General features: G+C 43.8%; 1 protein-coding gene across 1 annotated transcript in view; it reads right to left on the reverse strand.

Moving 5' to 3' along the window:
- The window catches only part of GPAM (glycerol-3-phosphate acyltransferase, mitochondrial), a 63,696-nt gene extending 42,299 nt beyond the window's left edge, over window positions 1-21,397 (reverse strand). Inside the window, exon 1 of the mRNA XM_050804358.1 lies at window positions 21,145-21,397. The gene's annotated coding sequence lies outside the window, so the exon portion shown is untranslated. The remainder of the gene's footprint in view (window positions 1-21,144) is intronic.
- Between the last annotated feature and the right edge of the window lie 696 nt (window positions 21,398-22,093).

Here is a 22,093-nt window from a genome sequence, read left to right on the forward strand (position 1 = left end):
TTGGATTGCTAATTGCGTTACCCATCACATATATATTGGTTTATGAAATCATAATTCAGAACTGAATAATTCAGAGAAGCAAATAATGAATATTCTTCCTTCTTTTAGAGAAGGCAGAATCTTCCAGAATGCTTCACCAAGAAAAGTGGGCCCACACTACAGACACAGACAACTATTTCCTTAGTCCCAAATGATTGCTCCCAAGCTAAAATATTTGTGATATTTCTTCTTACATATACACCTGCTTCCAAGTCTTAAAGAAGACGGAACTGTGGTCAAACATCATGGCTTATAATCATGTAAACTTCCTGGGCTCAAGCATAAGGTATCCTGGGACCTCTTTCTAGGAGGGAGAGTGAGGAGGGCAGAGCCAAACAGAAGAGAAAACAAGCACATTTTCCTGGACATTGAAGTTAGTTACAACGAGACATAGTGTTCAAAGAATGCACCAAGCCCAGGTCTAACTCAGACATCCTAGAATGGAAAGGGTCTTTGTGACGAGGCAGGTTAGAGCAGCAGTCTCTCAAGATGGTCGTCAAATACACTGGAGCCAGGCAGTAAGCAGCCAGGCTTCTGGGAGATCTCTCTGGTCATGTCCCACCAGATAGGGTACATGACAAAGTTCAGCTCCCCAGGAAGAAAGCACGGTGGGAACTAGGTAGTATTCCATGCCTCCAGCCACTAGCTGCGCCACTGGGCAGGGCACCAATTCTAGAGGGAAACGGGGGCCCTGCGTGGGGTAACTAGCAGAGCAGAGTAGTTAAGAAATTAGCTTGGATGTCTCTTAATTTGTAACTACTGTTTGCTCATTTTTAAGGAATGAAAGGTATTTTCCCTTCTCCCAGGAGCATAGCCAGGCTCTGTGGTTTAAATCCTGAGCTTTCCTAAGCCCTGGAAGGAGGCTAAGTAATTGCAATTAACTGCCTTTTTGTGATCAAAAGCAAAAAAACGAGAAGCTGCTTGGGGGGTTGGTATCCAAGAAGACAAATTCTAAATGGGCCTTTATTTTCTCATGGACTCAAGCTGGCTTGTGGGAGGAGAGAATGTCCAAGAAAAGAGTGGAGGCCAGGATGGCTCAGGCATTGAGAAGGGACAGGACTCAGGGGTCTGATGGTGGCTCAGCTCTGAGATCCTTCAGATGCAGAGGCTTGGAGGTGGCAGGGCTTCAAAAAAGGGTGAAGATGGGGGGACTGTGAAGAATGATAGTGTAGCACCTTGGAAACCTCAGCGAAGGTCCCAGTGGCTGAGTATGTCACGAAGGGAATGGAACTTTGAGTACCACGCAGAGCCCAGGCAAGGTGCAATGGGGCGGGTAACCAGCCTGAGCCAACCCAGGACCTCTGCTTGGCTTCCACACAACACAAGCAACAGGGTAAGGAGTAGGGGTAGAATACCCCAAATTATCACTATTGCCCTGCAAGAGAACTTTGACATAAGCTGTTTAAAGACAGAGTAATACAGTATTCATTCGTTCAACCATTCATTCATAACACAGACTGAGAGCCTTTTTTTGTGGCAGGCATCCTGCTAAGTGCTGAAGATATACAGATGAAGAAGTCACACACAGATCCTACCCTTGTGGAATTCATGGTCTAATGGCCTATGGTATGTAGGGATGGAGACAGTAAGAAGAAAGATAAACAAACTTAAAATCACGATGAAATTTTTTTTAAGTGCAATAAAGAATCCAAACAGCATCCATTCCCGAGAAGAAGAGAGGCGGTCAATATTGGATAAGGCGGTCAGGGAGGACTTCTAAAAGGGGAGAGGAGTTACACTGAGGCCAGGGTGTGAGCAGGGCTGGGCCAAGACAGGAGGCCAGAGCAGACCTTTCCAAGAAGAGGGAAGAGTACACGCCAAAGCCCGGAGGGAGGGCAGAGCTTGGCAGAGAGTGAGAACTGAACCAAGGCCAGTGTGGCTGGAGTGGATAAGTGAGAAAATGGCAGAGGGAGGAATTGGAAACGCAGGCAGACCAGGTCTTTGTAAGCCATAGTAAAAAGTTTGGAAATTTCAAAATAAAATTCTGACATGTGTCATAAATGTCATGGAGGTATGTGAATACCCTTTACCTTGTAAGATTAGAGAAGGGTGAATCAAAATAGAAGCCTATGTCTATGGACTTGGTCAACCAGGGAGAGAAGAAGTGGGCAATGCTTCAGGAGCTATGTTGTATTCACGGGCCTGCCTGCCTGGGTGGAATTGGCAGCAGAGCATCTAGGTAAGGAAGAAAGTAAGTACGTTTTGTTAGCTACCCTTTATTGAGCAATTTCTATGTGCCAAGCACTATTCTAAGTACTTTAGAGGCATTTTCTCAAATAATCACCTGTGCCAGTCATGGTGCCATCAGGAAAAAAGAACCCCTTCCAGACAGTTCACTAGTGAGACGTTAATACAGAAAACTACTTAGAAAGGTCCTGGAAGAGCAGAGAGGACAAAAGGAGAAGGGTGAGGCCCAGAGATCAGCAGCAACACAAGATCATTGCCGTGCCTCAGGCTGGAGTGGCAAAGACGGGTGTTGACAGAGCCACGAGCCATCACCTCATAGGCTACAACTGGGACCAAGGAGGGGGTCCTGCCCAGGAGGAGCCAAAACCATGGAGCCACCACTGCTGAAGGTACCACCTGAGAAAGAGGGAGACACCATGACTTTTATCCTCTCTCAGCCAATTGGGGCTGACCCAAGCTTCAAGGAAGCCTGAGGAATAAGTTTGCAAGGAGGCGTTGTCCTAAGATCTAGAGTAGAGCAGGGAAGGATGGGGAATAGATCTGAGGGCAAACAGGCAGATGATGGACCTGTCCTCTCAACAGCCCCGTGGGTTAGAAACTATTGTTACTCCCATTTTTCAGATGGGGAAAACTGAGGCACCAGGAGAGGTCAGAATCTGTAAAGTGGCAGAAACGCACTTTGAATTCAGCGTCTCCCTGATACTAAAGCCCAAACATACAAGGGCTGTATTATTCAGCCAGCGTAGGCAAGAACACGGCAGTTAGAGCTGGACTAGCAGATCCCAGGTCTGAAAACACTATGATAATTGTTTTTAGGATTTGCTTTGGAAGTGGCTCTAGTTCTTCGGTGATCCTCATCTCAGGGCTAGGCTGCCAAAACCTTATGCTTGGAAAACATACTTCTTGCAGATACTTTGGGGACAAAAGAGAAAATGCTGTTGCTTTGAGCTTGGATCCTGGCAAAATTTGTCCTAAAATTTTTGAAACTCATATGAACCCTTAAAGTTACTTTGTTCTAGGAAGAATGACTCTCAGTCAGAATGGGCTAGGTTATAATACAGTAACAAAAGTCTTAGTCTTGAAACAACAGAGTTTATTTCTTGCCTATACTACATGTCAACAGCAGGTTATTCTGGGACTCTGCTCATAATGGTCACTGAGGAACCCAGGCTGAGGAAGGTTCCATGTTGACAGATACCTTCGTGTTTGCCAAGGCTGGAAAAGAGAGTGGAGTAAGTTGTACACTGTCTCCTAATCTGCTTTGCTGGGTAAAGAAGTGTAATCCTACCATATATCCCAGATAATTAAACATTTGTGAACAGCTCTAATGACAATTATACCACATCAATGACAGTTCTGGTTGGGCTGAGATAAACCAAAATCCTAATGTAGAATGAAGAGACTTAGGAGCTTCTAACAAGCCAGGCTACACTATATAACATCATAAAAACTTGTCTTTGCTGTGCTTAAAATTGCATCTCTGCAGACGCTATGTCTTTCAGGAAAACCTTTTGTTCCTAAGTATTGCTTAAGACCATTTCCCTAAAAATCACCATTGGTTCTTAAAAGATGCTGTCCAAGATGGCTTGGGGAGCTGAGATGCTGGCTGGAATGATGTGAAAACAAAGCATCTTGCCGTCTGGAAAAGAAATCCTAATGTGGACTAGATTCTAATGTGGACAAGCCCAGACTCATTCCAAGCTTTCTACTGTTGTATAACCTGACGGCAGATTATTGGGTAGGGATGGCTTGCTGAGCAAGTCGCGGCTCTGGGTGTAAAGAGCCAGGCAGTCCCTTGGCTTTCACAACCCCATGCTCTCCTGCATTTCTTTCTACCCACCTAGATGTTTTCTCTTGGCATGTTTTGCTGGCTCAAGTCCTTCCTTCATTCTCACTTCATACCATCTCCTCAGCAGACGAAGAACCTAGAAGTTCTTGACTTCTTCCTACATCCAATAGAACACTAACTCTTAAACAATTGTACCTTTTAAATAGCTTTAAACTCATCATCCCCTTATCTCCCTCTCCACCTGCACTATCCTAATCCAAAATATCACCATCTTCACTGGGGGGCATAAAAACTCACTGCCTGGACGCCCCACATCTATTTCTGCACTGGCTACCCATCCAGACGTCCCATACGCATCAGTCAGACCGAGCATTTGAAAACGCAGCGTGCCAAATGCACCACGCCAGATACCCCCATCTCTCTCCCTTGTCACCATTCCAACTGACTACAATCCTTCCATATATTCCTTACAGATTTTAGAACAAAAACTAAAGCCTGTAACATGTGTCGAATACCTGGCTCAGTCCGCCCTTGCTAATCTCACCACCCCCATCTCCTTCCACGTACACTTTCTCTCTCTGACTCCAGTCACCCTGGCTTTCTTTCACTTCCCCGTGAAAGCCAGGCTCTGCCCTTCTCTGGCATTTGCTCTGCCTGCAGTGGTCCCCACCACATCTCCTCTCCAACTCATGCTTCATAACACAGCTCGGGACTCATGACCTCATGAAAAACTTTGTGGACCCTTCAGACTAAGGCAGGCCCCTTTCTTAAGCTTCTTCCCCATAGGAATGACCACAATTATAACTAAACATTTAATTGTAGAATTAATCATTTAATATCTGCCCCTCTCTCTCTCTCAAATGGCATTCTTGACTTTTCCCCTGCATTCTTAGTGCCTAACAGTACCTGGCGTAAAGCAGATGCTCAATATCTATTTGTTGAATGTCTAAGCATAAGACATGATTAGCTACTTATAAAAGGAGAGGATGCATGGCTGTTATAACTATCAAGAGTCCTGAACAAGGATAGCCTTAGGAATAAAAACATTCAAGGAGGGATGTGTGAACCACAGTTTGGGGGCTTATCACTTTGTAACTCTTAGAGCAGGCATGCATCTAAGGTAGGCAGCGGAGTTCCCATCTTCTCTCCCTGACCCCACTCCTTGGGTCAGAGTAGAGGAAACATGTGACTACAAGGAAGACTAGACGCCCTGATCTCCAGTGTACGGGGTGGTCTACACAGAACAGAATGCCACGATCTAGAACAAGGCCAAGCAGAGGCTGGGAGGTAAACACACATATGTCCAATACTCTTGAAAGAAGGAACTTGAAAAGGCTTGAAAGGGAAAAACTAGGCATGGCTAGAAGACTTATTTTTATCGTTCCTCCCTCAGAATCAGTCTTTGTCAAAAGGAAAGAATTTTCCTGAAGAGGAGAAGCTGAACTACTTGGCAATTGGATTATTCTTTTTCCAATGAGTTCAAGGTAAGGTAGAACCTCACTCATTAAGTATAATTGAAAGGAAGATCAATCTAAGTTCAACTAAGGCTAATTTTTAGAATACTTCTAAAGACATTTAGAATTTTTAGAATACTTCTAAAGAAATCTGACATATAAAAGCTCAAATATTTTCCTTTAGAAAATTTATTCTCTTGGGTGTTCTAAACATACTCTGTGTAACTGTCTTTGGCTTTTAACTTACAGATTTCCCAAAAGAAAAGGCCTCCAAAGTAAAGAGTGTTATCAATCTAGTTTCCAATTACCTAAATTACCTTACATAAAGCAAAACTTAAGTAAGCATAGCAGGATTATTTGGCTATGGTTTTCACCACATCTTTTCTAACTAGCAGTCATCATCATCTTACTCCATACAATATTTGATGTTTATTACAAGGATGATCTCCAACATGCAAGTGAGATATTAGAGAACAGGCTTTTCATAATCTAGGATTGCAAGGTGCAATTTCTTCTTCTAGCCCCATTTTGTTTTACTACTGGTTGGATGGATCACAGAGACCAACACTTCTCTCACCCCATTCCTTTTGCACATGTGATTCTGCTTATGAGATAACAAAACACCTTCCCCCTTTATCAATCACATCATAGTTATTTCTCCAGAGGCTCTCACTTCTGGGCCAGTGTTCCTACTTCACCTCCATAAAGCACTGGACACAGGTGTAAATTAAGCACACATACATAAATTGTAGAATTCCCAGTAACTGCTATAGGTAACCAATGGGTTAAATAAATCTTAATATGGGTTAAATAAATCTTAATATGGGTTAAATAAATCTTAAAATATCAACTCGCCATCCCTTGGATCTAGGCTGGGAATCAGGAGCTGAACTTTGAGAAGATGGGAGAACAATGGGCAAAGGAGGTAGTTTCAGTAGTGCTTGGCGATGCGTAAGCAATGGGTTAGTGTGAGCTGGAGTGTAGAGGACAGGCCTCCTCTCAGCGCTGTGGTAGGGGGAGCGGGGTGAGGGGAGAGAGAAGCTGTGAAATACTCAGTCTCCTCTTCCTGTTTCATCTAGCTAAGATGGAAATTTAGAAACCCCCTTCTCTAGGGTAGCCATAGGTATTTAGAAATATATCACAAGGTCAGGAGATCGAGACCATAGTGAAACCCCGTCTCTACTAAAAATACAAAAAATTAGCCGGGCGCGGTGGCGGGCGCCTGTAGTCCCAGCTACTCAGGAGGCTGAGGCAGGAGAATGGCGGGAACCCGGGAGGCAGAGCTTGCAGTGAGCCGAGATCGCGCCACTGCACTCTAGCCTGGGCAAGAGCGTGAGACTCCGTCTCAAAAAAAAAAAAAAAAAAAAAAAAAAAAAAAAAAAAAAAAAAAAAAAAGAAATATATTAGACAAAATATTCATTTCTCTCTTATCCTGAAGAAAGAGTCCCTCTGAAAACGAGTCTCCAAAAAAGATTCCCTCTGCAAACTGCACACTGTTCTAAAACCTTATTCTCCTTAATTTTTGCCTAACTTTCTAAACATGGGCCATAAATAATAATAATAAAAACCAACACAATAATGTTGGTTTTTCTCTAGCTTATTTATAAGTGATGTTCTTAGAGAATAGTTCGTTTAAATTTCAAGGTCACCTGCTCGTTAACTGTTGAATAAATATAATCCAGGTAAAGAATGAATTCTATCTAAAGCTCCATCAATTGATCAAATCCTGAATGAATGAAATTTTAACCTCCCAGAGATAAAGTTTCATTGACTTTAAGCTCCACAAAGTTGTGGCATGCCTTAGGTAAACAGTCTGAATTTTTTTGATTGTGCTAATAGTTACAAAAATAAAATTGCCTACTTGGTTAGTAAACCTATTTTATAAGCCACAGTGACTCTTAGCCAAATTCTAATTAAGCAAATCAGTTAACTGGCTCTCCTCTGTATGTGACCTGGTACGGCATTCTTATTCACAAAAACAGAGGTGGCATGTATAGGAATTCTGTTATTAATTTGGTATGTACTTCAAGATTACAACATGGCTGCCATTCACACATGTCAAAATGATAATTATTCTGAACCATTAATTACAGCTCATCAAACTACACTGTCCACAATTGTGAAGGGTCTTGGAATGTTTAAAGTAAACTCAATTTATGGTTTTTATCTCACTGTACCTCATTTTCCTCATCCGTGAAATAAAGCTAATCATAGTACCTACTTCATAGTATTATAAGGATTAAGAGTTAAAATATGTAAGGCACTGAGACAGTGCCTGGCACAGAGTGGGTACTATGTAATGCTTGCAGTTCCTAGGAAAATGTCCGGTCCCCTCAAAGACCGAAGATTCCACTGGATCCAGATATCAGTCCCACTTGCTTTCACAGATCACAGCCGGTAATAGGTGTATTTCAGAATCACAGGCTTCTTTGGATTCAACTTCAGCACGTTTTTCTTTTCCAGGTATAAACTTACATAGTTTTCCTTCAAGGACTATACTACTGATTGAGGCAGCGAAGTCTATAAAGCAGTAAGTCCTCACTTTTTGGCATCTGGGAACAATTCGATAATCTGATGAAACTCCAGTCTCTTTCCCAGAAAAAAATGCACATGTAAAAATTTATATTCCATTTCAGCAGTTTCATAACCTCCCTCCAAGGTCATTCATGGACCCTAGATTAAGAATCAGTGTTTGTACCCCAGATTAAGAATCAGTGTTTGTAGTATAACTATTATGGAAAACAGTATGAGGGTTCCTCAAAAAATAAAATAGAGCTACCATGTGATTCAGTAAGCCCACTTCTGGGTGGGCTTACTGAATATAGTTTACTATATATATATAGTAAGCTATACTATACTATATATACTATACTATATATACTATACTACATATACTATATAGTATATATAGTAAACTATACTATACTATATATACTATACTATAGTAAGTATATATATATATCTAGTAACATACTATATATAGTAAGTATACTATACTATAGATATGTAAGTAAACTATACTTAATACTTAATTTCTGCAAACCCAAGGACTGAAATATATGTATATACTATATATAGTATATATTACATGTAGTATATGTATACTATATATAGTATATATTACATAGTGTATATATATACTATATATAGTATATATTACATGTAGTGTATATATACTATAGTATATATTACATGTAGTGTATATATACTATAGTATATATTACATGTAGTGTATATATACTATAGTATATATTACATGTAGTGTATATATACTATAGTATATATTACATGTAGTGTATATATACTATATATAGTATATATTACATGTAGTATATATATACTATATATATAGAGAGAGAATAGTTTTCCTTCAACAACTATACTATTAATTGTTTTTGAGACAGGGTCTCACTGTTGCCCAGACCGGAGTGCAGTGGCACGATCTTGGCTCACTGAAGCCTCAACTTCCCCATCTCAAGCTATCCTCCCACCTCAGCCTCTCGAGTATCTGGGACCACAGATGCATGCCACCAGGCTCAGCTAATTTTTGTTTTTATTTTTTGTAGAGACAGGGTCTCACTATGTTGCCCAGGCTGGTCTCAAACTCCTGGGCTCAAGGGATCCTCCTGCCTTGGCCTCCCAAAGTGCTGGGATTACAGGCATGAACAACCATGCCCGGCTTTGTAAAGGAAATATTAATTACTATTAGTGAGCTAAGTACTTCCAATAAAAAGTTTTGCTGATGATGAAGGAGATGAAGAAGGAGAATAAAGAGGGAAACAACCAGAGGAGGAGAAGGAGTCATTCAAAATGGATAAAGGTAAGCAAACTGAAGGGATACTTTTACTTCTAAGTGAGCCACAAGTATGCAATAGTGTTTTGCTACTGTGGAATACTGTGTAGCTATTATTAGCAACTCTGGAGGCAGTTTGAGCAACTGATTATATCTAAGGCCTGCTTTTAAACCTTAAACAGGTAAAATATTGTTATGGAGTTCTCCACACCTGTTCAATGATTCAGACATAAAAGAAATGCTAATTATGAGAACTGAGCTGTGAATTCTGAGTGACCCTAGGGATAAAATGCTTATCTGGTGGTCTTATGTTGCTGGACATTTATTAGAGTTTTGAGATTACGTTAACTGATTTTCACCTTAAGTGCTCTACCTCGAGAAGCATTAAAAGCTTCTGAAAAGGAATTATTTTAAAGAGGTAGAGACATAGGCCAGAAGATCTGTCTGCTGAATCAGGGGGCACTGTGAGGAGAAGAACCCAAGTAGGGTGTGAGGGGTTTGCCACAGCCAAAAGCTGCCACTTTGACCAGGACTCATGAGGACCCTACTCATTCCTCTGTTCAACAGTGGCCAATGCCTGAGACCAAAGAGGATGGATGATGATACTTAGAACAAAGATCATAGAATAAGGTCAAGGTCCCACTTACATTTCTGCCCTTTCATGGTCTCAGCTTGCATCCCTGCCTCTGAGCCAATTATTTTTTCAGGAATTACAAGCTCTGACATGGTTTTGCCCCTGCCTACCTCTCGCCTCTGGTCCTCTATCACTCTCCCTTGCCTTACTCAACCCTCGTCCCCAAGGTCATCTCTCTGTTCCTGGACCATCCCCAGCTCATGACTGGCTCAGAGACTGTGTGTTTATGGTCCCTTCTCCCAGGAACATTCCTTCTTCAGACATTTGCGTGGCTGATTCATTATTATTTTTAGATCTTAACTTGGTTAGCAACTTTCTGTCCCTTGCCTTGTCATTTTCTTCTATATCATCCTATTTATTTTATTTATAGCACTTATCCCTCTCTGAAAATAACCTGTTAATTTTTTTTCTTGACCATTGTCTATCTTCCTCATTAGAATGTGAGCTCCATAAGAGCAGAAACTTTCTACATTTTAGTAACTGCATAGCCCCCAGACCTATCATAGAAAAAGCACCAAATATACATTTGTTGGATAAAAGAATGAAAGATCATCAGCATAGCTACCATTTATTGAGCATTTACTCTGTGCCAGGCACAAGGCTGTAGGTTTTTCAATTAACTCGCACAACAGCTCTCCAAGATAGGTATTGATCATCCCCACGGTACAGATTAGGTTTCGCAGAGAAGTTATGCAACTTTCCCAATGTCACAGCTAGCAAGGAACCAAGACTTGATTTGAACCCAGATGTATCTGACTCTGACACTCATTCTCTAAGTCAAAATCAGCACTTTTTAAAAAATCAATGGCCAGATAGTAAATATTTTAGGCTTTGTGGGCTATATGGTCCTGTCCACAACTACTCAGTCCCTTTGTAGCATGAAAGCAGCCTTAGACAGTATATAAGAAAACTGATGTGACTGTGTGCCAATAAAACTTTATTCATCAAACAGATTTGATGAATAAGCAGCATTTGGCCCAGGAGCCATAGTTACCAATCTTTCCATTAAGTCATTGTTCTATATATGCTATTCTAGAAAGGGGTTTAAAAATGAGGGGGTGAGGAAAAGAATAACATTCAAATGTGTACTATGTTCATGGTGAGCCCTCTTTTAATAAGTAAGACAGCAGGTAGATGACTGTTACGTTTAAAAAGGCAAAATAGGAAATAGAGTTCTAATAGGAATTATGACTCCACTGATTCAACCTTTTGACTGAATTATAACCATCACTTAAGACTACAGTAGAGTTTAATTCAAATATTTTATGACATTTTAAGCAAGGTTCCATTCACATTGTAGTCATGCATAATTTTACATGCTGACACCATAAAAAACCTACATAAATTTTCATCTCAAGCATGTCTAAAATAGTACCAAGCCACTCTGTTAAAAATTCTTCTTCTTTCAACCATGGACCCTGAACACCTCAGTCTTTCCTTCTCAAGCAAACTTATGAGTCACTGGCCAAGGGTAAAAGGCAAGATATGAGGTCTGAGCCAGCCCAGAGAAATCTAAAATCTCGTTTGGAAAGGTGAATATTATTTGTGCTCAGCTGTTTAGTAATTCAGAGTGGTTCTTAAGACCGAATATCAGCACTGAAGCAAAATATCAACTCACCATCCCTTGGGTCTAGGTTGGGAGTCAGGAGCTGAACTTTGAGAAGGTGGGAGAACAATGGGCAAAGGAGGTAGTTTCAGTAGTGCTTGGCGATGCATAAGCAATGGGTTAGTGTGAGCTGGTGTGTAGAGGACAGGCCTCCTCTCAGCGCTGTGGTAGGGGGAGCGGGGTAGGGGGAGAGAGAAGCTGTGAAACACTCAGTCTCCTCTTCCTGTTTCATCTAGCTAAGACGGAAGTTTAGAAACCCCCTGCTCTGGGGTACCCCTGGGTATTTAGGAACATATTAGACAAAATACTCATTTCTCTCTTATCCTGAAGAAAGAGTCCCTCTGAAAACAAGTCTCCAAAAAAGATTCCCTCTGCAAACTGCACACTGTTCTAAAACCTTACTCCCTTAATTCTTGTGTAATTTTCTAAACATGAGCCATAAAGGTTTGAGCAGGAAAGCAGCCCCAGCGTGGGAGAACCAGCATCTGAAGGGGAATCTGGAGAGGGGGAATCTGTCCCAGCTCTGCCAACAGCCAGCACCGAGGTCCTAGTTGCTAAGGCTTTCCCACTGTGGCCCTTTCTAAGCCTGTTTTCTTGTCAGTAACAGAATGAGTCAACCTCATATTTTTCATCCACCCAAACTTCTGCTTTTTGTTGTCTGTTTAACATGTTACATTCATTAGTGTTGAGTTACCATTTAAGATGATACATATTATTAACAATAATGGATTTCTGGTGAGCACTTAGTATTTACCAGAACTGTGCCACGCGCTCTCCATACACTCTGTTATTTAATTCTCATAACTATCCAACTCGAGAAAGACCCTTATGATTACAGACTTCTCAGAGATGATTCTGAGGTTCAGGAAAAAGAACTAAGTTTCCCAAGGTCACACAGGGAGTAGGTGGCAAAGCTGGGATTTGAGGCAGAGTCTGTTTTTTAAAGAACTACACAGTCTTTATGTTCCTTGGAGCCCCTAGTCAGTTTCTCACTGAGAGGAGGGTGCAGCTTCAAACTCCCTCACCCCGAAATCCTTCTCACTGTGACATGAGGACTCTCACTATGCCAGGCTACCAAACACCAAGGTCTTTTCCGTGGAGGAGATGGCACAGCAGCTGCTGTCAATATCCAAAGCATGGTCTTGAGACACTGAGAACCCATGCCTAATCAGTGCCTCCAGGAGGAGCATGCAGCTAATGCATGTGGGTAGAGGGTCCCTTGTCCTCAATTCCTATTGCCATTGTCCTGCTCAAGCACACAGGTAGAACAAGGCTGTCTACAAATCTCCGGTTATTAGAGAATTTTTTTTTTTTTTTGATAGGAAGAGACAACCCTTTCAAGGATGGCCCAAGTTCAACAATCTGGTGACACAAGAGATCTGGGGGCTCTTGTTGAAATAGACAGTTGGGGATTTTAAGATGATATATCAGCACTGGCTTGAGAAGGAAGAGGGTTGGGGTGGGTAGGGGAAGAAGAGTAGGTTGTAAAGATAGAACAATACTGGCAAAAGTAATGATTTTCACAGATCTGAATCCCTCGGTGGTTGGGGAAAGTTTAATTATTGCGTGTCTACTATGATCTGTTGCTTTCCTATACACTGGGCATTAGATCCTGACAACAGTGTGAAAATATGATGTTTTACAGATGAGGAGATGGAGCTCACATGGCTAGTAAGAATCAAAACAGGGATTCTATCTTCTTCCCTCTACCTCCATGCCTGTGCAAATAATTCAGATTATCCAGCTCTCATTCAGATTTTCATGAAGTAGATGCCCTTTTCTCAATAGAATATCTATTCAAGTTACAAAGTCTAATACAGTGCCTAGCACAGAGTAGAAGCTCAATAAAACAGGATGCATTAACAACTCTTAGTGTGGTTTCTCCAACTCAGGTAGAAATCATCTGCTCCAATAGTTCTCAACCAGAGATGATTTTGCTCCCCAGGGGATATTTGTAAATGTCTGGAGATATATTTAGTTGTCACAAATGAAGGGAGGGGTACCACTGGCATCCAGCAGTTAGAGACAGCACACTGCTAAACTTCCTATGATGCACGGGACAGTCCCCACAACAAAAATAATTATCTAATGTATAGCACCTATAGGGCCAAGGCTGAGCCATTCAGATCCAGCCTAACACATTCTACAGCTAAGGACACCCAAACCCAGAGACATAAAGAGACTTGCATAGGTCCACACAGCTGACAGAGCCTTGGTGAGAAACACTGCCTGAAATCTTCTACAATGTTCTTGCCCCTGCATAAGCAGCCAGTGCAGGTTCCAAAGGAACACAGTGTCCGCCTGCAGGCCCTGCTGCCCACCAGCTTCATGCTCTGTCAACTTCCTTTTCTTAGGGAAGTAAACCAAACACAATGACCAAGTCAAAGGAATTTATTTTAATAATGAAATAGGCAAGCTAAAATATTAATAATTAAGTAGTCGTATTAGGTCATGGTAGAAACTGCCAGAAACATTCTCTCTAAAATGTGTATTGTTTGCATTATCATTGTCACCAACAACCATGTTTGGCCTCTTACGTGCCAGGAGATGTGTTGGGTCTCAAGGGAGCGACAGGCAGAGGGAGAAGGTGTCCACCAATATCACGCACAAGGTATATCCTTAACTTCAAGAAGCACTCAACACAAGCATGAGAGTCTCTTTTGCATTTGCTGTCACAGAAAGGAGGCAAGATTGCAAACATGGGTCAAACAAAACGCTCCTTGCAGCTAAATATCTAAGCACTGAGGTCCTAGCATGACCTGTTTATTTTAAACAATGTTTAACACAGGAACTTTCAACTATAGCCCAAGAACTTGGACTTTGCCACTTACATTCTTGGGATTTGGCTTGCCTGGTGGACGTTTCGTTGCATCTATCAAGCTTGTGAGAGACTTCCAGTGCCCTGGACATATCTCAAGTGTCAGAATAACCACATGCATCAGGGGACTTCATTTAATCACAGCAAAGCCAATGATCCCAAGATCCCCTAACAGAAGCAGGCAGATGGAGAACCCCCAAGATTCAGCTACCATAAACCAAGGTACTGGCATCTTTTGCAGCAGTCTCTAAGCTGCATCTAAGTGGAAGCTGGTGACCTGAATTAACACCACTCTGAAGATCAACTTTTATCTTGAAATATCAATGAAAAATTAAACATCCTGATAACACTGAGTACTAATGGCTTTTATTTCCATTGCAACTACTTTCTGAGACGGATAGTTTCCCCTTTAGATTTTCATGACTTTGGCCCAGAAAGTGGATACTTGAGGCATTAAACATACAGGAGCCTGGGACGCCAAGAAAACAGTAGTTTCTATTTAAGGATTTGGCTGCAATAGCCAGCTAAGTGTCTTGGGGAAGTGAATGGAATTTGAATAGATCAACTCTGCTACTCTGCTACAGGCTGGGAAATCAGAAACTAAGAAGGATATCCCAAGGGCTCCTGCATGGGTTTAGGCATGAATGTTAGCCTCAGTGACAAGCAGCTTTTTGAACAATGCTTCCTGGACTCTGAGCTATTACAGTGCAGTAAACCAAGGGATACTAACTTTTTTATTCTGCCCAGTCATAACGTTAAAATTAAATTAAACATAAATTGCCAATCAACAAACCCCATCATTTGATAAAAGAAATAATGCTTTAAAATTCCAACAAGCAGGAAGGAGAGACTCTCAAAACGAAGGGAAGTTCCTCAAATTGACTACATTCACCCTAGACTGGAAAAAACATCATAAGCCAACAGCTATCTGCTGTCTGTAATGTGGGTGCCATGAATGCTAAACAACCACTGGCACTGGCTGGAGAAAAATCAGATTTGAGACCCAGCTAGAATGGAGACGGTGTTCAGGGCAGGGACAGGGATTGGGGACAGGGAGAGTTGGGAAGAAACACATTGCACTGTGAATATACCGCACTGCTCTATGGTCCGGTCACATTTTCCACTCTGTAATGCTGCACTAAATTGCCTGTTTAATTACCAGTCTCTTCCACTGGGCTGTGAGTTCCTTGAGAGCAGTGACTACGCCTTGTTGCCCTGATTCATGGAGCTAATCAGACATGGGTCAGGAATGATGGTGTAGTCATGCACTGAAGGAGCGATGGTGAAGCCCCAGGGACACACGGTGCTGCTTCACAGATCCATAAAATTGGAGGATTAGAGAGCACATTTCCTAGTATCTAATAGTTCATGTTGTTCTGTCTGGGTAGTGGAAAGGGCTCCAGCCCGCCTTACCCAGCAGGCTCACCCCGAGCATCAACCCACAGGATAATTAAAATGCCCCCCAAGGGGAGCCTGATGGGAGTCAGAATTGCTGTTGCCCCAGCCTGGGGGGACCACTGAGCAAAAGTTCAGCTCCTGTCCCATGGTGCCTGCAGATGTCCAAGTGGAAGCAGAGCTGATGGTGGGGAGAAGCCAGCCTCCTGCCTGCGGCTGCTTCATAGTCCCCCTGGTTTTCCCATAGCCAAGTCCTAGCAGAGCTCTCATTCCCAAGGTTTTCAATTTTCCCAGGCCCCTGTTCCTCATAGTCACTTTTTGGAATTGACTCAAAAAAGGAATGACGCTGTTACTAGCAGCCTTCAGGGTTCATTTCTACGGCAACCACCCCTTTCCTGCAGAATGTCCAGCCCAGAGAGAAATGAATGTCGCTTTCTTTCAAGACTCATTTTGGGTGTTTTTATGGCCAATCTGATTTCTGGCAGGATGCTAAAGCCCATAACACAGCGACACTTCCCGCCAGCCCCACAGGGCATGGGTAGAGTTTGCACGCAGAGCTCACTAAGCAAGTGCACCCGGCAAGGAGGACAGAGTGGGGAAAGGGCTCCTGCCTGCCTGTGCCTGGAGAGCCCAGGAGCCGTGATGCAATGTTTTAATTAGCACTCGCTCAGTCTGACATCCAGGGTGCCCGTTTTACATCTGACATGCTGTGGCCATTGGAGAACCCAGCACCACATGGTGGGAATAGCAACGCTGAAGTTCTGGGAACTGAAGGATGAGAGTGAACTTTTCATTGCACATACACTGTCATTTTCCTCTTACAAGCTGTTGGGGGTAACTGCCCTGGGGTACAACTTCCTATTCAACCTCTCTTTGGAAATGTTCTTGATCTAGCATAGCATCTCTTTCTTAATATTCAACTCTCTAGCACTCGACCATCAAACAGGGAGTTTTCAAATCCTGAATTCATATGGAGAAAAGTTGTGTGCCCTGAAGTCTCATGCCTACCACAGTTTCCTCACCATTATTACTCTCTTCAGGCATCGTCGGCTAAAATGCCAGTGCCCCTGGAGGTCCCACGAGGTCCCATGACCAGCTAGCAATGGGGGTATTGGATAACCGACAGCTGCAGGCAAGAGTGAGACCCCAGGTAGGGAAGAAGAGATGGAGAAAGAACGCATATGCTTCTGGAGGTCAAGGGGACAGCCCCCCTCCACCCCACCCAGGAAAGGTGGGAGAGAATTGAAGATGCTGACATCCCCATTCTTTCAGGGCCCTGAGGCTAAGCATTTCCTTTCATCACCCTCTGCAAACTTAGCCTCCCCACCACCTCCAGAGTTTCTGCTCTGTCTGGAAAAAATGCTAACCAGCCATTTGCAAGAGATGTCACTAATAAGAGCTCACAATAGACACTGTGTGCTGTGCAGAGGGAACATGGTGCGCCTGGGGGAGGTCAAGTGGAAAGTGTTGGGAGCATTCATGGGCAGCCAAGGAACAGACCTAGGCTTATTCTCAAATCTTCAGCTCCCTGCTGCCCTCGCAGCCTGCCTGTTCTCAGAATTTCACCATCCAAAGAATCCCACCCCAGGTGCGTTAATTGTCCAGACTGGACGTGCAGGTGCTTGGAGAGGAAGGACACAGAGAACTGGGTCTACAGGAATGCCATAGTTCCTGGAAAGGGGCTTAGAGAGTTCTTCTGATAGGAGTGACCCCAGGGGAGTGAATACTGGGCTCCAGCTGGGGGAAGTAGTGGGGAGGTGCTGAGAGAAAGGGGATTCTAGAAGACAGAACTGGCTACCTCTTCCTCCTGCCGTCCTTGAGTTTGGGCCTAGCTTCTCTCCACCAGCAGAAGCACCTGGGGAAGAAGAGCCCAGGATAGGGAGTCAGAGACCCTCGTTTCACATGGATCTAACCTGCCATCAAATTATAAAATGCCAGAGGTGGGCAACTCAGTCTTAGGAATCATTCAGTCCAACTCCCTCATTTTATTCTCACAGACTCTGAGCCCCAGAGAGGTGCAGGTCTATGGCCAGGGCGGCAAGTATTGAGAACTTCCTGCATTCTGGTCAAGGCAGGGTATTAAGGGTTCAAATCCTGTTGGTTCATCAATGGGTCTTTTCTTGACTAGCTCCCACGCCATCTAACTAGGTCCTCTGTTCTTTTTCTCATCACATATGGGACTGAGCTATTTGTTTGTGTGATTTTTTAAATGTCGGTCATCCCCATTCAACTGTAAGTTCCACAAGGGCAGGCAGCTTTCTCAGCTTCATTCTCCACTCTACCCGCTGTGTGCCTCACACACAGTAAGCACACAACCGATACTTACTGAACACAGAATCTGTACTCTCAAAGTAACCTCTTGAGAAAGTATTACACCCATTTTACAAAGGAGGAAACTAGAGCTTGGACAATTTAAATAACAAGTGAAAAACGCGAGATTCGGCTCTGGATTCTAATGACCCTTTTCCTTAGGCTGTCTGCTTTTCTAACAAAAGATTAACAGATGTGTGAGGGTTTCTTAAGCTGGGGACCTTGGTTTAGACTTCTTCAAACATGATGTTCTAGAACGAGATGCTCCAAGACCATTCCCTGAGAGAAGAGAAGAGGAGGGGCCACTTGGAGACTGAGGGCTGCTCGAAGCAGATGTCCCCAGGCAGGTGCCCCGTCTTGCCTAATCAGGCACAAATGTGGAGCCCACAAGCATCAGTGGTCAGAAAAGATGTTAGGTCAGGGGTACAGTCAAGGAAGAGAGGGCTGAGGACCACTAAGCAGGGAGAAAACCCCAACTCAGTAACTGGGGAGGCAGACAGACAGGAATATCTGTTTGACAGGAATATTATTAGGTTGGTGCAAAAGTTAGTTCTGGTTTTTGCTGTTACTTTTAATAACGGAAACCAGTCATCAGGATGCAGTGAGCCCAAAGCTTAGGGTCTTGAGAAAGTCCCTGGTTGATGGAAAGGGCAAAGGCTTGGAGGCTAGACCAGCCTGCCATTGAGTCCCAGCTCTAGCACTTACCAGCTTGGGCATATTCCTTATGTTCTCTTAGCCTTGGTTCGTACGTCTGAAACACAGGGTGGTGGTAACCCCTCTGCCTCACAAGGAGGAAATATGAGATCAGCCAGGGCAAAGCACTCAGCCTGGTGCCTGAGATACAGTCAGCTTCCAGACAAGGCTAGCTTCATTAAGTGTTTACTTCAAGGCTGGAACAAACTCCAGATATGGAGCTCCTCTTCGTGTTGAGGCGAGAGCCTGTAAGTGCTTAACCCTGGCTCCCAAGGCAGGTGAGAGGGACGGGAAAGCTGATCTCGACAGAGAGAACAGAGCAGAGCTGAGAACTGAAACATCTCAGCTCAGGGTCTGTACTTGCTAATCACTGTATTCTCAAAGCCTTGCTCATAGCCTGGCACATGGCTGGTGCTCAGTAGGCCCGGCTGAATGAATGGGTCCAGCCGAGCATGTGAAACAGTTACAATGTTTTTACCATCAGCCTGCTATCATTCATTCGTTCCTCACTGGCTCATTCAGCCCTAGAGTGGCCATCGTGACATAGATGTAAAAAAAAAAAAGGGCTCTGAAGTCTGCCATTTACTTAACTTACAGTTTGTTCAATCGTTAAATGGGTTGACACACACCTCAGTGACTTCAATGGCTCATTGTGGGGACTGAGTTAATAAGATAAAGCCCTTAGGAGAGTGCTGGGTATATAGAAGACACTCCACCAATGTTAGCCATTATCACAAGAAAGAGCCTACTGGGTGTCACAGATTCCTAGGCTCTGGGGTCCTGGCTGGGAGTCATAAAGGCATGAACCCTGCCTTCACAGCTATCAGTCTGGCGGGAGCAATGGATCAGGAAACAAGCAATCGTAAGACAATGTGGTTAGTGGTCCAGTAAGGGGAAGTTCAGGGGACCCTAACCTCATAGCAGAAGTGGATTTACTCAGAAAGAGTCCTGACTAATCTCCTGACTTGGTCAGACCCGGAGGCAGGGTAGGGTGAAGAATGCTTTAAGCAGACAGGATAACATGTGATAAGGTTCGACCACGGTGGGTCCAGAAAACAGAAAGCGTGTTCCTGTGGTGAGGCAGAGGTAGAGAAGGAGGAGAAAAGAGGCCCAAGAGGCACACAGGATCCAGACCATGCTGGTAATGGCAAAGGGAGAAAATGTTCCAAAAGAGCAGAGAAGAATCACATCCAAGAAGTATAATCCCTTGCGTCGGGCTTGTCCTCCGCCTCTTGGCAGTTTCCATAAATGTATGAAGAAGAGCATGAGTCATTATGACAAACTTCTCGGCCCTCATACTCTGGATAAGCTCAGGAAATCCCATGGGACCCCTGCAGAGAAGGCTCCCTGGGGACCACAGCAGTCAGCACAGGAAGCATCTCCACCGTCCTGCCGGGGGATCCACGGACTCATTCCACTGCGGCTAACAAAGCAGGGACTATCTGGATACCAACACTGGGAATCAAGACAATATAGACAGCCACAGAGAGTGGAGGGAGGAAATGCAGTTGGCATGGTTATTTTTTAACCTGAAATGCATACAGGGAAAAATCAGTGTTAAGAATACTGACATACTGTAAAAAACATTCTTTTCCACTCAGTACTAAAACAAAAGTATTGATTTCCTTGGTTTTGCGTCGTATCTTCCCCTCTGCTGCCACCTCCAGCCAAATCTAACAGAGAGAATGAAGCCTGTCTTTTCTGCTGTCTTTGATCTTCATTCCAGACGGTTAAATCCTGCTGGCCCCAAATGGAGCCCAGCTTTCCCCTACAGTGAGAAAGTCCTTTGATACGAGACTGTCTGCCCGACCCAAGCTCAGAAAACACCCCCGAGTAGGGAATACAGTAGGGATGAGAATGAATATCACCCGTTAAACACAGATCTTAAAGGGGGAAACAAAGTTTCCTAAAAGAGGTGCTCAGCTCCTCCTCTTTCCTCTGTAGCCAACATCACGAGGATTGGTACCAGGATCTGTACTACTAAGCAGAGCCTTTGAAGGCCATGTGCCGTTTGCAAATCAGATTTAATGATGTTTCAAGCCAAAGCAATTACATTTTTCGTAAAGTGTCCAAAATCCTCTGAGGATTTGGGGGTTCTGAGCCAGGATGGAGGATTACACGGAGGCCAAAAGACTAGCAAAAACTCGGGAAGGATTTCATGAGGAGCAAATGCACACAGGTGTGAATGTTACATCACAAAAGCGCTTGCACCTCTTTTCAGCTGCAAACAACTATGCCCACGAGCCTCAGTTTTGCCTTAGCCATGGAATTCCATGATTCTGAGTTCTTGTCTTTGACTTTCTTCTTCCTACTGTGTCTGCCTCTCCTGCATTCCACGCTGCTTCCCTGGCTTCCTCGTCCTGCCCCCATGTCTCATGTCATGACATCCTAAGAAATTACTCCATGACCCCCAGGTTTTTAAATACCTGTATCCTTGACTTGGTGGTGTTTGAGGAATTATTTCCAATCAGTCGATTAGCAAAGGTGATGGAGACTCTGGAGAAGACAGTCCCAGGCTGTGGGTGAATAAGAAGCAAGGTCTACTTCCTCTGGGTGCCCCTCTGCACGGCCAGAGGCTGACGGACTTTGGGTGCTCCACAGTAACCTCAGAAAGAGTCCCCCCCGCAACAGCAAATTCTCCCAGAGCAGTTTTGAAACACCACAGGAGGAGGAAGGCTCTTTAATCAAATAATAACCAGTCAGAGATAAGGCCTGCTAGGCTGAGCTTGGCCAGCCAATCACAGGCTTCCTTCCGACTGCAAGGACAAACAGACCCAGGCTTCCGGAGTGCATTTCAGGGCTTGTTACAATTTAATGATGCAACAAATGGTGTCTTCTTCGCGTTGCCTGGTGGGGATTTTCTAACTGGGAAGTGAAGCTCCAAGCTCAGTAACCTCATTCTCGGTGGAGGTGTCTGCAGCTTGAGTGTTCACGTGGGGCAGGCTCCTGGCCTGGCTGTTTCCAACTTGCATTTCTCACTGCTGAGGGGAAGGGAGGCTTGAGTGGGGCTGAGGGGGGCTGGGGTCCCCACAGGGTGAGTCTATTTGATGCCAAATGTGCAGCTCACTGACTGTAACCCTGAAACGGTCATGGAGAGATGATGGAGATGCTTTACGTGCATTTCCTGTTTGTCTTCAATCAGTCATGACTTTGGTCTTCTGTATTTCTTCATCCCCTTTCCAGCTGCTGCCACCCTCCCCTTTCAAAGCTATTATTGCTCTGTTTGGCTTATGAAGAGGTCTTGTAAAGAGAGTAGGTTCTGGGGACTAAGAAGGTGTAGGGGCCAATAAAGGCCCTTGGTAGCCCTGTCCATGTGACTTTGAACACTGTCAGTTGCTTCCTGTTTAATTGTTGCAAAGACTAAATGCATTAAAA

This window comes from Macaca thibetana, chromosome 9 (genome assembly GCF_024542745.1).
Source record: "Macaca thibetana thibetana isolate TM-01 chromosome 9, ASM2454274v1, whole genome shotgun sequence".
Taxonomy (NCBI): domain Eukaryota; kingdom Metazoa; phylum Chordata; class Mammalia; order Primates; family Cercopithecidae; genus Macaca; species Macaca thibetana.